This window comes from Schistocerca cancellata, chromosome 9, assembly GCF_023864275.1.
Source record: "Schistocerca cancellata isolate TAMUIC-IGC-003103 chromosome 9, iqSchCanc2.1, whole genome shotgun sequence".
Classification (NCBI taxonomy): Eukaryota; Metazoa; Arthropoda; class Insecta; order Orthoptera; family Acrididae; genus Schistocerca; species Schistocerca cancellata.
This window is the reverse complement of record NC_064634.1, coordinates 324,192,749-324,204,847: the sequence shown is the minus strand read 5'-3', so window position 1 is coordinate 324,204,847 and position 12,099 is coordinate 324,192,749.

Sequence of the window (12,099 nt, the reverse complement as noted above, 5' to 3'; positions counted from 1 at the left end):
GCAGTACTCCAAAAGAGGACAGACAAGTGTAGTGTAGGCAGTAACTTTAGTAGATCTTTTGCATCTTTTAATAATGTTGATCACTTCTATCGAATATTTTTATATATTTGTTGGTTTTATTCAGATGAATGACACAAGTGTTTGTGAAACTATCGAAATAGCATGTTTTGACGTTGCCTTTTGTTGCAGATAATTTTGACCGATCACATCACAATCAGCACAAAGCTGGAAAGATACTGAATGACATTTGCCAAGAATGAAAGGTATAGTATCTTCATTTGTAGCGTAAACTGAGCGTTTCACCAATAACTGAAACCCATGCCGACACGCGTTCGGCCACCCTTACAGTCGCCAAGTGCGTACATATGAAGAATAAGGTGTACTTACGCATAGATTCTCAGATGTTTCTTTCTTATATCTCGAACAAGCTCAGAATTGAGGAGAATCTGTTCACAGGTTGCAGGAGCAGTTCATTGTCTCAATCTTAAAACATGAAACCGAGCACCATGCCCTTCTTCTTTAATGTGTCTATCAATTACTTCAGAACATTTTTTCTGTGTACCTAGTCAGTGGAAATGTGGAATTGAGGAGAATCTGTTCATAGGTTGCTAGAGCATTTCACCGACTTAATCTTAAAATATGAAACCGAACACCAAGCACAATTACTTTAATGTGTGTATGAATTACTCCAGTACATTTTTTCTATCTACCTACTTAGTGGGAATGTGCTTCAGTGTATTGATAAAAAAAAAAAACGAAACAGAGAGATTAGATGTGTGGAAGAGGGTACTTTGGAGCTTTAATTGACGAAATTTAAAGCAGCTATTCCAATATTTACATCTGTTCGTCATGCCTTTGTGAGTACTTAATGCCACAGAGTCATCAAATTTTGATGAGAAACATTACTATTCCTATTCTTCGTCCTCTTCTTCATCGTCATGTTATAGCTATTACACTTACTATTATCATTTTAAATTTCGATCCATTGAACATTAATGTATATCTTGGATTTTTATATGTTTTTATTTTTCCGCAAGTCTGTAGTAACTACAACTTTTTCAGGTATATTTACTTCCTCCCAAAAAGCTATTTTCACTAATAAAAGTTAATTATTATTAATTTCCAAATTAACCTGCTCCTAAAGACCAATCTCAGTTAAACATTCTCTTCTATATTTCACAGTTAAAGTTTCACATTTAATGTAATCTGTTTAAAATTTAAAACTTCAGGAAAAGATATAATGCCATGGGCCATATTATTCATAAATACATAATACAAAGACGAATTTTCGTAGGTGGCATATTATTTGTTTTATACCTATTTTGACTCGAGTGTCAGAGCATCTCCAGGTTTGCTTGCGCACTTGCATTATCTTGTGGAAAAGTAACGTCATGGAGGCCTCACAGATAGTTCGTAGCCACTGAATTGTGAGGGCATGCTGAAAAGTAATTCCACAGAAAATTTTATGTGAAAACAGCATTTTAAATAAAACGAGTCTTATCAACATTTTACATCTTTATTCTAAATACTTGCAGCCCCTTGTCTCTAGAGGGCACCAAATTTTAAGTAGGCTGTTTATGTTTTCTTTATGTAAGTTTGCTGTTTATGTTTTTTATTGGCAACGTTACATAGCACTCTGTATGTAAATCACTGGCTGTGCTGTGTGCAGTATGTGGCTAGTTTGAATTGTTGTCTGCCATTGTTGTCATGAACTGCTATAGCTGGATGCGAACAGCGCATAGCGCTGGGCAGTTGGAGGTGAGCCGCCAGCAGTGGTGGATGTTGGGAGAGAGATGGCGGAGTTTTGATAATTTGTAATACTGGATGTCAATTATGAATATTAAGGTAAATACATTGTTTGTTCTCTATTAATATCTTTCATTTGCTAACTATCCCTATCAGTAGTTAGTGCCTTCAGTAGTTTGAATCTTTTATTTAGCTGGCAGTAGTGGCGCTCGCCGTATTGCCGTAGTTCCAGTAACGAAGATTTTTGTGAGGTAAGTGATTTCTGAAAGGTGTAGTTTAATGTTACTCAGGGCCATTCCTTTGTAGGGATTTCTGAAAGTCAGATTGCGTTGCGCTAAAAATACTGTGTGTCAGTTTAAGCACAGTCTTGTACAAGTTGTTCAAAGTGGACGTTTCGTATGTATAAATTCCTCTAAGGGGATGTTTCAACATGGCAATGTGAAACATAACTACCGAGCGAGGTAACGCAGTTGTTAGCACACAGCACTCGCATTCATGAGGACGACGATTCAAACCCGAGTCCGATCATCCTCGCTTAGGTTTTCCATGATATCCATAAATCGCTTCAGGCATATTCTGGGATGGTTCCATTGAAAGGGCACCGCTAACTTCCTTCCCCATTCTTCCCTAATCCGACAGGACCGATAACCCCGCTGTTTGGTCCCCTCCCCCAAATGAATCACTCAAATCAAACATATCTACGTCGGTGTCTGAGAAAGAGCTTGCTGTAATCCGCTTTCGAATTCGAAGAGTTCGCCACCACATGTATCAGCCCATCCTTTTGCATGACAATTCCAGGCCATAGACGAGCACTGTGACATCTGCAAGAGTCCGGTGCCTTTAGTTCACTGTCATCGATTATCCTTCATACAGTCCGGACTTGGCCCCATCCTATTTTCACCTGTTCTCAAAAGTTGAAGTATGTCTTAGAGGACATCACTTTCATAGCGATGAAGCGGTCTAAGCTGAGGTGAGGTTGTGGCTCCGTCAACAAAATCAAAAATTATACGGTGACAGTATCAACAAACTTGTCTCTCGTGTTCGAACACCATGGTAACTATGTTGAGAAACATATATGCAGACACAAAGAATGTAGATGTACGAGGTTAATAAAGTTCTTCTTCTTTTGTTTAAGAGAAAGAGAGACTATAAGTTTAATTTGGAGGCAATTTGCTTTGGCCCGCACTAGTAAATTCGTCACAAAATATATCGACTCAGGTGCAAACTAATGGCTATATGCAGATCAATGACTCATCCGAATAGACGTCATGGCGCTACTCGTTTGGCCACTGTTTCACAGGGCCCATCATTGTCGATCTTCCTCTCTCTGCTGCCAGCTCAAGGGGAGACCCAGCAATGGTGGCCGTGTTGACAATCCTTGGCGTTCCAGATGCGGTCGCAGTGCCAATGCGGATACTTGTATTGTTGTAAGGATACCTGGATCATGACTTGCCTGTACGATCCTGCGTGCTCGATTGAACAGTATGTCTGTCCTTGGTGACGCTAATCGCGTGGGGCCATCAAGGTCCTGCATGGCGTTTAGAGCATTCCTCCAGAACATATCGATTACTATTCTTATGACTTTGATGGAATCCCTACCAACGCCAGCAGCAATATCACTGCACGATAAACCACCGTCTTGGTGGGCCATGACCCTTCCACTGTGGAACAGCGGCGCATGCTAACTTGTTACATGTGATACTAATTGTCGTATCGTCGAGGGATCGTGGTGCCATAGCAAAGTCGGCAACGCGAGCGAATCGATCTCACAGACATTAGAGGGCTCCCTGGAATCCACAACAACCAGTAGGTGGCATTTGAGAGGACCACGCCGCCTTCTCAGCACAGAGGTGCCCTCACACCAAGGTCAATGTAGTGCCACCAATGCAAGAGCTCAGTTCAAGTTCGTGATCTCATCTGAAGCAGTCAACATTATAGTGTAGGAGCAACGAGTTTCTAAGTTCCTGATGAACTTATATTTTAATAATTCAAGTGAACAGTTTGTTAGTTAGTGCACCAAGCGATGATTTGCTACCCAAATGACAGTTGTAATTTATCAAATACCCCTGTGGCAGCAGGCAGTATCAGACCACTTCATATGCACTATTGATAGTCAACAAGGTCACCAGTACGTTTAAACTATTGATATATCGATAGCACTGTCAGCTATCGCCTATCCCTACTCCATCCAAAACCAACTATTGAACATTGTTGGCCTTACTTTTTTTCAGTAGTTTTGGTAACGAGTTTATTTCGTACTGTCAGTTGAATCTAATGTAAGTCCTGCTGTTTATTGCCTTGTGTTGTGTGCTGTTCTGATAGTTCCAAATTATGGATAAGCTGTAACGAGAAAGCAGAGAAAAACTGATTTCGATTCGTCCACTAGCGTTATGGTAAGTTAAAAATATGTAAGCGTTACTATAATGCCCTAATAATGTAATAGCAGTTTAACGTTGGCGCTGGAGTTGGTATTTGGAGACGGGTAAAACTTTGCGGTTGCAATATTTTAGTATTTCACAATGCAACGGAACGGTAAATGTCATTACAAATAATATTAAATTAAATTTGGTGCATAGAAGTACAAACCTGCATTTTCTGTGTTGCCCAAAAATCTCGTTGATCAACAAAATATCGCCCAAACGTCGATGGTTGCATTTATTTACAAAATTTCCTCAAAATTCTATTATTTTTAGCCCTACTGCCAGAATATCACCAGATCTGATCACCCAGGCAGTACTCAACTATAAAAACCAGTTCCGATACGGTACGAAACATGCGGGGGAGCGAGGTGTGTTGTGAAGAGCGAAAGGGCTATCTGATGGCAGCAAATTCTGTGGTTTGTTCGTTTCTGAAAGATTTTTTCAGCAGGCTGCTTGAATTCGTCTCTCCCTCCCCCTTTCGTCCATAATCTATTTACGCTCTTATAATACTATAATAACTGAAACAACGAATTCCCTGCACAATTAAATCCTAAAATTTGCATGCATTCATTCACTGTCAGATGATGAAACATGTACAATTACAGCAAAAACAAGCAATATCAAAATTTCATCGTTTGTTGTGATGCATTTTATTTTGTTTGGAAACTATGTACCATAAGCGGGTTTTTCAAATTTTCTACCTAACATGGTGGCTCTGCGCCTTGAGCATTGAGCCAGCAATACCTGGATTTGAGAGGTGTTGTCGAATCCATCCTCCGGCAGCCTTGAAAATGGTTTTCTGTGGATTCCCATTTTCAATTTAGGCAAATTCTGGGATTGGTCCCTTACCATATGCGATAGTCAATTCCTTACGAATTCTTTATTTTCCTGACAGATTCCTATTTCCTTGAAGATGCAACCTCTCGGCTTAAATGGAAAAAAGCTGCATCCAAGGCGAGCCAAACATCTTCTGAGAGACTTCCGGCAATAAAATCCATACTTACATTCGAATGCTGCTTACCACAAGAACGATGTTCTACTGTGAAAAGTCATATTTGTAATATCCATGTGCACTGAGGCCAACTGTCACAACAATACTGTATTTGTAAATAAATGTCGTATAAACGACACTGTATAATGTATATCGTAGAGGAGTTTATTGGCATGGAAGATTGTATAACGATATGATCACGGGTAAATACAAATTCTGGCCGAGTGGTGTAGCCGTGCGGTCTAAGACGCCTTGCTGCGGTTCGCGCGATTCCCTCCGTCGGAGGTTCGAGTCCTCCCTTGGGCAAGGATGTGTGGGTGTTGTCCTTAGCATAAGTTAGTTTAAGTTTGGTTAAGTAGTGTCTAAGCCTCAGCACTGATGAACTCAGAAATTTGGTCCCACGGAACTTACCACAAATTGCAATACAACAACAGAACTCTACCTGAAATTAATGCAGAAAAAATGTTAAGATCCTAAAACTGTAGGTCGTACTATTTATGTTCTCCGTTTTGCTTTATAAATAAATTTGGTTGCTATAGATTCAAGTTAGCTGTTGAAATAATAATTTTTTTTTTAAATTACCATTTGGGAAGCTGAAATACTGTAATTAAATTAATGTTGTTTAATAAAATCTGAGATTGAATTGAGTGATTTGGGATGCATTAATGTGCTGAAGAAATTCTGACTTGGTTTCAGATAAGTCGACCAAGCGAGGTGGCGCAGTGGTTAGCACACTGGACTCGCATCGGAAGGACAACGGCTCTAACCCGCGTCCGGTCATCCAGATTTAGGTTTTCCGTGATTTCCCGAAATCGCTTCAGGCAAATGCCTGGATGGTCCTTTCACAGGGCACGGCCGATTTCCTTCTCCATCCTTCCCTAGCCTGAGCTTGTGCTCCGTCTCTAATGACCTAGTTATCGACGGGACTTTAAACACTAATCTCCTCCTGATATGTCGTAAATTTAAATACAAAATTGTAGTAGGACAAATATAACCATTACCAAAAGAGATTTGAACCGATTTAACTTTATAAGTTGTTCAGCTCAACGTTAAGATTCTTCTTCTCTGCGATAGTGATCCTCTTTGTTTTGTTAGCAAAGAGGCAGTACATCATATGTTCGCCAGAGTACAACATATTTGAATTTTAATTCATTTACCTACAGAATGAAGTTATCATATTACCAAATAAAGAATAACGTAATGGCCCAGTTGTTTTTTTTTTCTATACAGACTGCTCTGAAACTATTCGTTCATATTAACGGGGTAGAGAGCATCAAAACGAATATATTTTGACCTGGTACATATGGTAGCTGCGGCTTCAGATGCTAGGAACGATTTACACAGAAGGTAGTTTAGCATCCTAATTGCAGAAGTGGGAGTAACAAGAAGTGCTAGAATGCGCGACCATTCGCCTTTAAGCACGCAGTACATCGTCAGACCATTGATTGTCGTGTCTGTTTGAAGATTAGTGTCATGTCCGCAATGGTACCTGCAGTGACGGCATTTCTAGTGACGAGGTCTTCTTCTGTTTCCAGCACAGTTTCGTACACCAGATGCTCCATATGTCCCCAGATGAAGAAATCCAGAGGTCAGGTGACGTGGGTAGCCAGGCAACATGGCCACCTCGGCCGACTCATCGATTCCCAAAGGTGGCTCTCAGATGATTCCTCACAGCAATGCTGAAGTGGCCTGACACCCCATCATGCTGGAAGTACGATGTTTTGAGGTACATCCTGTAGAGTCTTGTTCCATAACAAAGCAAAGGACAGCATGTTGTTAACCTCTTTCTACAACACAAATGCACACATGAATTAATACGTTTCTTCATTTACATGGACACTGATTTGTTACTTAATTTGAATACAGTAATGTGTTGTGGTACAAGATAATCCGTAATAGTCCCCTTTCAGACAATATTGGTAATCTTGGTATAATCTGACACTATGTACTGTCATAACCTGAGACATGAAAAGAGCCCACACTTCAATGAATGACAGACGCCAAACAGGAGTGTGAGTTAGTGACTGGGTTAGTGAGGCCATCCAGTCAGCGGGGGCGGCCTAAATACTTGCTGTCGAGAAGGCGTTGGCGACGTGTTGCAAACGAGTCTGTCTCTGGCCTCTCTGGTGATACACGCGCTTGACTGACTGCCTACTACCGATCTTCATGCTACAACTTTGCAGACCGGTGTCCTGCCGACAGCTTACATCAACACATGTCCTCCAGCTACAGTCTGGAACCGCGCGACCGCTACGGTCGCAGGTTCGAATCCTGCCTCGGGCATGGATGTGTGTGAGGTCCTTAGGATAGTTACGTTTAAGTAGTTCTAAGTTCTAGGCGACTGATGACCACAGATGTTTAGTCCCATAGTGCTCTGAGCCATTTGAACGATATCACTGACTGCGCACGTTGGTAACTAACCTAGAAGAAAGCATGTGAAATGAACTATTTCCTCTGTCAGCTCGACACTGATTCGGTTCTTTTTAGCATTCAATTATTTATGATAACCAACTACGTACAAGCAACAGTTACTCAATTTCTGGTCTTTTCACATGTAGTGTTAACTTGTCACTGTGAAAATGAGTTGAATAAATTGGTCCTGACATTAACTTTCTGCATCAGTATGTGATTTCAATATGCAGTTGCTGCACGTGATTTGAGCATTGTTACGGTGCTTTGTTATAAATTTAACCCTAAAACTTTGTGTTAATACCTCTACTGAGCGTCTCTGTTCACTTTTCGAATAACTCAGAGAATAGTAGCAGAAAACTTTTCAAGTGAGGGTAAATGTTGTTACAATTTTGCGAACAAGTAGGAGTCTGTTAGACCCATGATAGGCTATGCAAGCATGAAGAAACACTCCCCAATAACATTCACAAAGCTTACTGCTCGCTCTGAGGTTGACACCGCCCCTGCGGTCGAGTGAGATGTCGCCCAGGGGGGAAACAGGCGGCGAAAGAATTCCCGGACGGCCGCACGTAAGGCCTTAACGGTCTGACAAGCAGGTTCCAGGTGCTGTCAGTGTCTGACACTGTCGCTGAGCCAGATGCTGTCGCCTGCCCTGTTTCAGAGGAAACCTCTCAGCCTGCAAGATCCGGACAATCACAGGGGGTAGGATTATTGATAGTTGGAAGCTCCAACGTTAGGCGCGTTGTGAGGCCCCTTAGTTACATGACTGCCAAGAATGAAAACAAAACCAATGAGCACTCCGTGTGCACACCGGGTGGAGAATTCGAGAAGTGGGAGGGTCCTCCCGGATGCTATGAAGAGCACAGGGTGCAGCCAGCTGCAGGTGGTGGCTCACGTCGGTAACGATGATGTGCGTCACTTTGGATCAGAAGAGATTCTTTCTGGGTTCGAGCGGCTAACAGAAGTGTTAACGGCTGCCAATTTTGCTCACAACAAGAAAGCAGAGGTGACCATTTGCAGCATATTCGACAGGACCGATTGCGGACCTCTGGTACAGAGCCGAGTGGTCTGAATCAGAAGCTCAGACGGTTCTGCGACCGTGTAGAACGTAGATTCCTCGATTTTCACCAAAGGGTGGTTGGGTTTCAGGATCCGCTGACTAGGTGAGGTGTCCACTATACGCAGGAGGCGGCTACATGGGTAGCAGGGGCTGTGTGCCGTGGATTCAAATGGTTCAAATGGCTCAGAGCACTATGGGACTTAACATCTGTAATCATCAGTCCCCTAGAACTTAGAACTACTTAAACCTAACTAATCAAAGGACATCACAGACATCCATGCCCGAGGCAGGATTCGAACTTGCGACCGTAGCGGTCACGCGGTTCCAGACTGAAGCGCCTAGAACCGCACGGCCACACCGACCGGTTGTGCCGTGGACTGGGCGGTTTTTTAGGTTAGAGGATCTCGGGAAAACACCAGAAGGGCTTCAGTCACAAAGGGTGCAGGCTGAACACAGGAAGAATGTAGATACAGGAACCATAGGTATAACAGTTGAAAACTGTCGTAGCTGTGTTGGGAAAGTACCAGAGCTCCAAGCGCTAATAGAAAGCACTGATGATCAAATCGTTATAGGCACTGAAAGCTGGCTAAAGCCGGAGATAATCTCAGCCGAAATTTTTGCTAAGAACCTAACGGTGTTCCGAAAGGACAGGCTAGACATGGTTGGCGGTGGCGTGTTTGTTGCTGTTAGAAGTATTTTATCTTGTCGTGAAATTGAAATAGGTAATTCCTGTGAGTTAGTATGGACAGAGGTCATTTTTGGCAACCGGAATAAAATAATAATTGTATCCTTTTACCGGTCTCCCATTTCAGATGATATAGTTGCTGAAACGTTCAAAGACAACTTGAATTTTGATTTCAATCACTTACACGACCCATACGATTATAGGTGGTGGTGACTTTAATTTACCCTCGATGTGTAGGCGAAAATGCATGTTTAATTTCGAAGGTTCGCATAAAACATCATCCGAAATTGTGATAAACGCAATCTCTGAAAGTTATTTCGAGCAGTTATTCCACGAGCCCACGTGAATAGTAAATGAGTGTTAAAACACACTTGACCTCTTAGCAACAAATAATCTTGAGTTATTAACGAACATAAAAATGGATACATGGATTAGTGAACACAGGGTTGTCGCAGCGAGACTGAACGTTGTAACCCTTAAATCCTCCAAAAATAAACAAAAAAAGCAGATAAAAATTCACTTGACGCCTTCCTGAGAGAGAATCTCCACTCCTTCCAAATTAATAATGTAAGTGTTCACGAGATGTGGCTTGAATTCAAAGAAATAGTATCGGCAGTAATTGAGAGATTTATACTAAGTAAATTAATAAACGACGCAGCTGATCTTCCTTGGTACAAAAAACTAGTCAGAACACTGTTGCAGAAACAACGAAACAAACATGCCAAATTTGAACAGACCCAAAATCCCTAAGATTGGGAATCTTTTACACAAGCCTGAAATTTAGCGTGGACTTCTAAGGGAGATGTTTATAACAGTTTCCACAACGAAACATTGTCTCGAAACCCGGCAGAAAATCCAAAGAGATTCTGGTCATATGTGAAGTATGTTAGCGGCAAGAACTAATCAATGCCTTCTCTGGGCGTTAGCAATGGAGATACTATCAGTGTTGGCAAAGCAGAGTTACTAAACACAGCCTAGCGAAATGCCTTCACAAAAGAAGACGAAGTAAATATTTCAGAATTAGAATCAAGAAGAGCTGCCAACATGAATAACGTAGAAGTAAATATCCTCGGAGTAGTGAAGCAACTTAAATCAATAAAAGCATGTCCTCTGGTCCAGACTGTATATCAATTAGGTTCTTTTTAGAGTACGCTGATGTGTTAGCTCCATACTTAACAATCACATACAACTGTTCGCTCGACGAAAGATCCGTACACAAAGACTGGAAAGTTGCACAGGTCACACCAATATTCAAGAAAGGTAGTAAGAGTAATCCACTAAATTACAGGCCCACATCGTTAACGTCAATATGCAGCATAATTTTGGAAAATATATTGCGTTCGAACATTATGAATTACCTCGAAGAAAACGGTCTATTAACACACAGTCAACATGGTTTTAGAAACCATCGTTCTTATGAAACACAAATAGTTCTTAATTCGCTTGAAGTGTTTAGTGCTATTGACAAGGGATTTCAGATAGATTCCGTATTTCTGGATTTCCAGAAGGCTTTTGACACTGTACCACACATGCGGCTTGTAGCGAAATTGCGTGCTTATGGCATATCGTCTCAGTTATGTGACTGGATTTGTGTTTTCCTGTCAGAGAGGCTACAGTTTGTAGTAAGTGATGGAACGTCATCGGGTAAGACAGAAGTGATTTCTGACGTTCCCCATGGTAGTGTTATAGGCCCTTTGCTGTTCCTTATCTATATAAACGATTTGGGAGACAATCTGAGCAGCCGTCTCAGGTTATTTGCAAATGACGGTGTCGTTTATCGACTAATAAAGTCATCAGACGATCAAATCAAATTGAAAAACGATTTCGAAAAGATATCTGAATGATGCAAAAATTGGCAGTTGACCCCAAATAACGAAAAGTGTGAGGTCATCCACATGAGTGCTAAAAAGAACTCGTTAAACTCCGGTTACACAAGAAATCAGTCATATCTAAAGGCCGTAAATTCAACTAAATACCTAGGAATTTACAGTTACGAACAACTTAAATTTGAAGAAACACATAGAAAATGTTGTGGGGAAGGCTAAGCAAAGACTGAGTTTTATTGGCAGGACACTTAGAAAATGTAACAGATCTACTAAGGAGACCGGCTACACTACGCTTGTCCGTCTTCTTGTAGAATATTGCTGCGCGGCGTGGGGTGCTTACCAGATAGGACTGACGGAGTACATCGAAAAAGTTCAAACAAGGGCAGCACGTTTTGTATCATCGCGAAATATGGGAGAGTGTGTCACTGAAATTATCAGTATTTGGCGTGGCCAACAGTAAAAGAAAGGCGTTTTTTCGTTGCGACGGAATCTTCTCACGAAATTATAATCACCAACTTTCTCCTCCGAATAAGAAAAAATTTTGTTGACACAGACCTACATAGGGAGAAACGATCACAACGATAAAATAAGGGAAATCGGAGCTCGTACGGAAAGATATGTTCGTTCTTTCCGCGCTCTATACAAGATTGGAATAATAGAGAATTGTGTAGGTGATTCGATGAACCCTTTGCCAGGCACTTAAATGTAATTTGCAGAGTATCCATGTAGATGTAGACGTAGATATCTAAAGGGTTAGGAACTTCAGGATCAAAATAGTAGCTATTTGACATATCAAAATACAATCACAATGCAATATCAGCAATCAAGTCGACTACTTGCATACACACATAAATACACCAAAATACAGTTGTAATATATCGCAGCTTATGGTGTCCAAAGACAGCATGTAGCAAACACGAGTTCTCTCGAGATCTGTCAATAAAGGACGTCACGTGAGATAT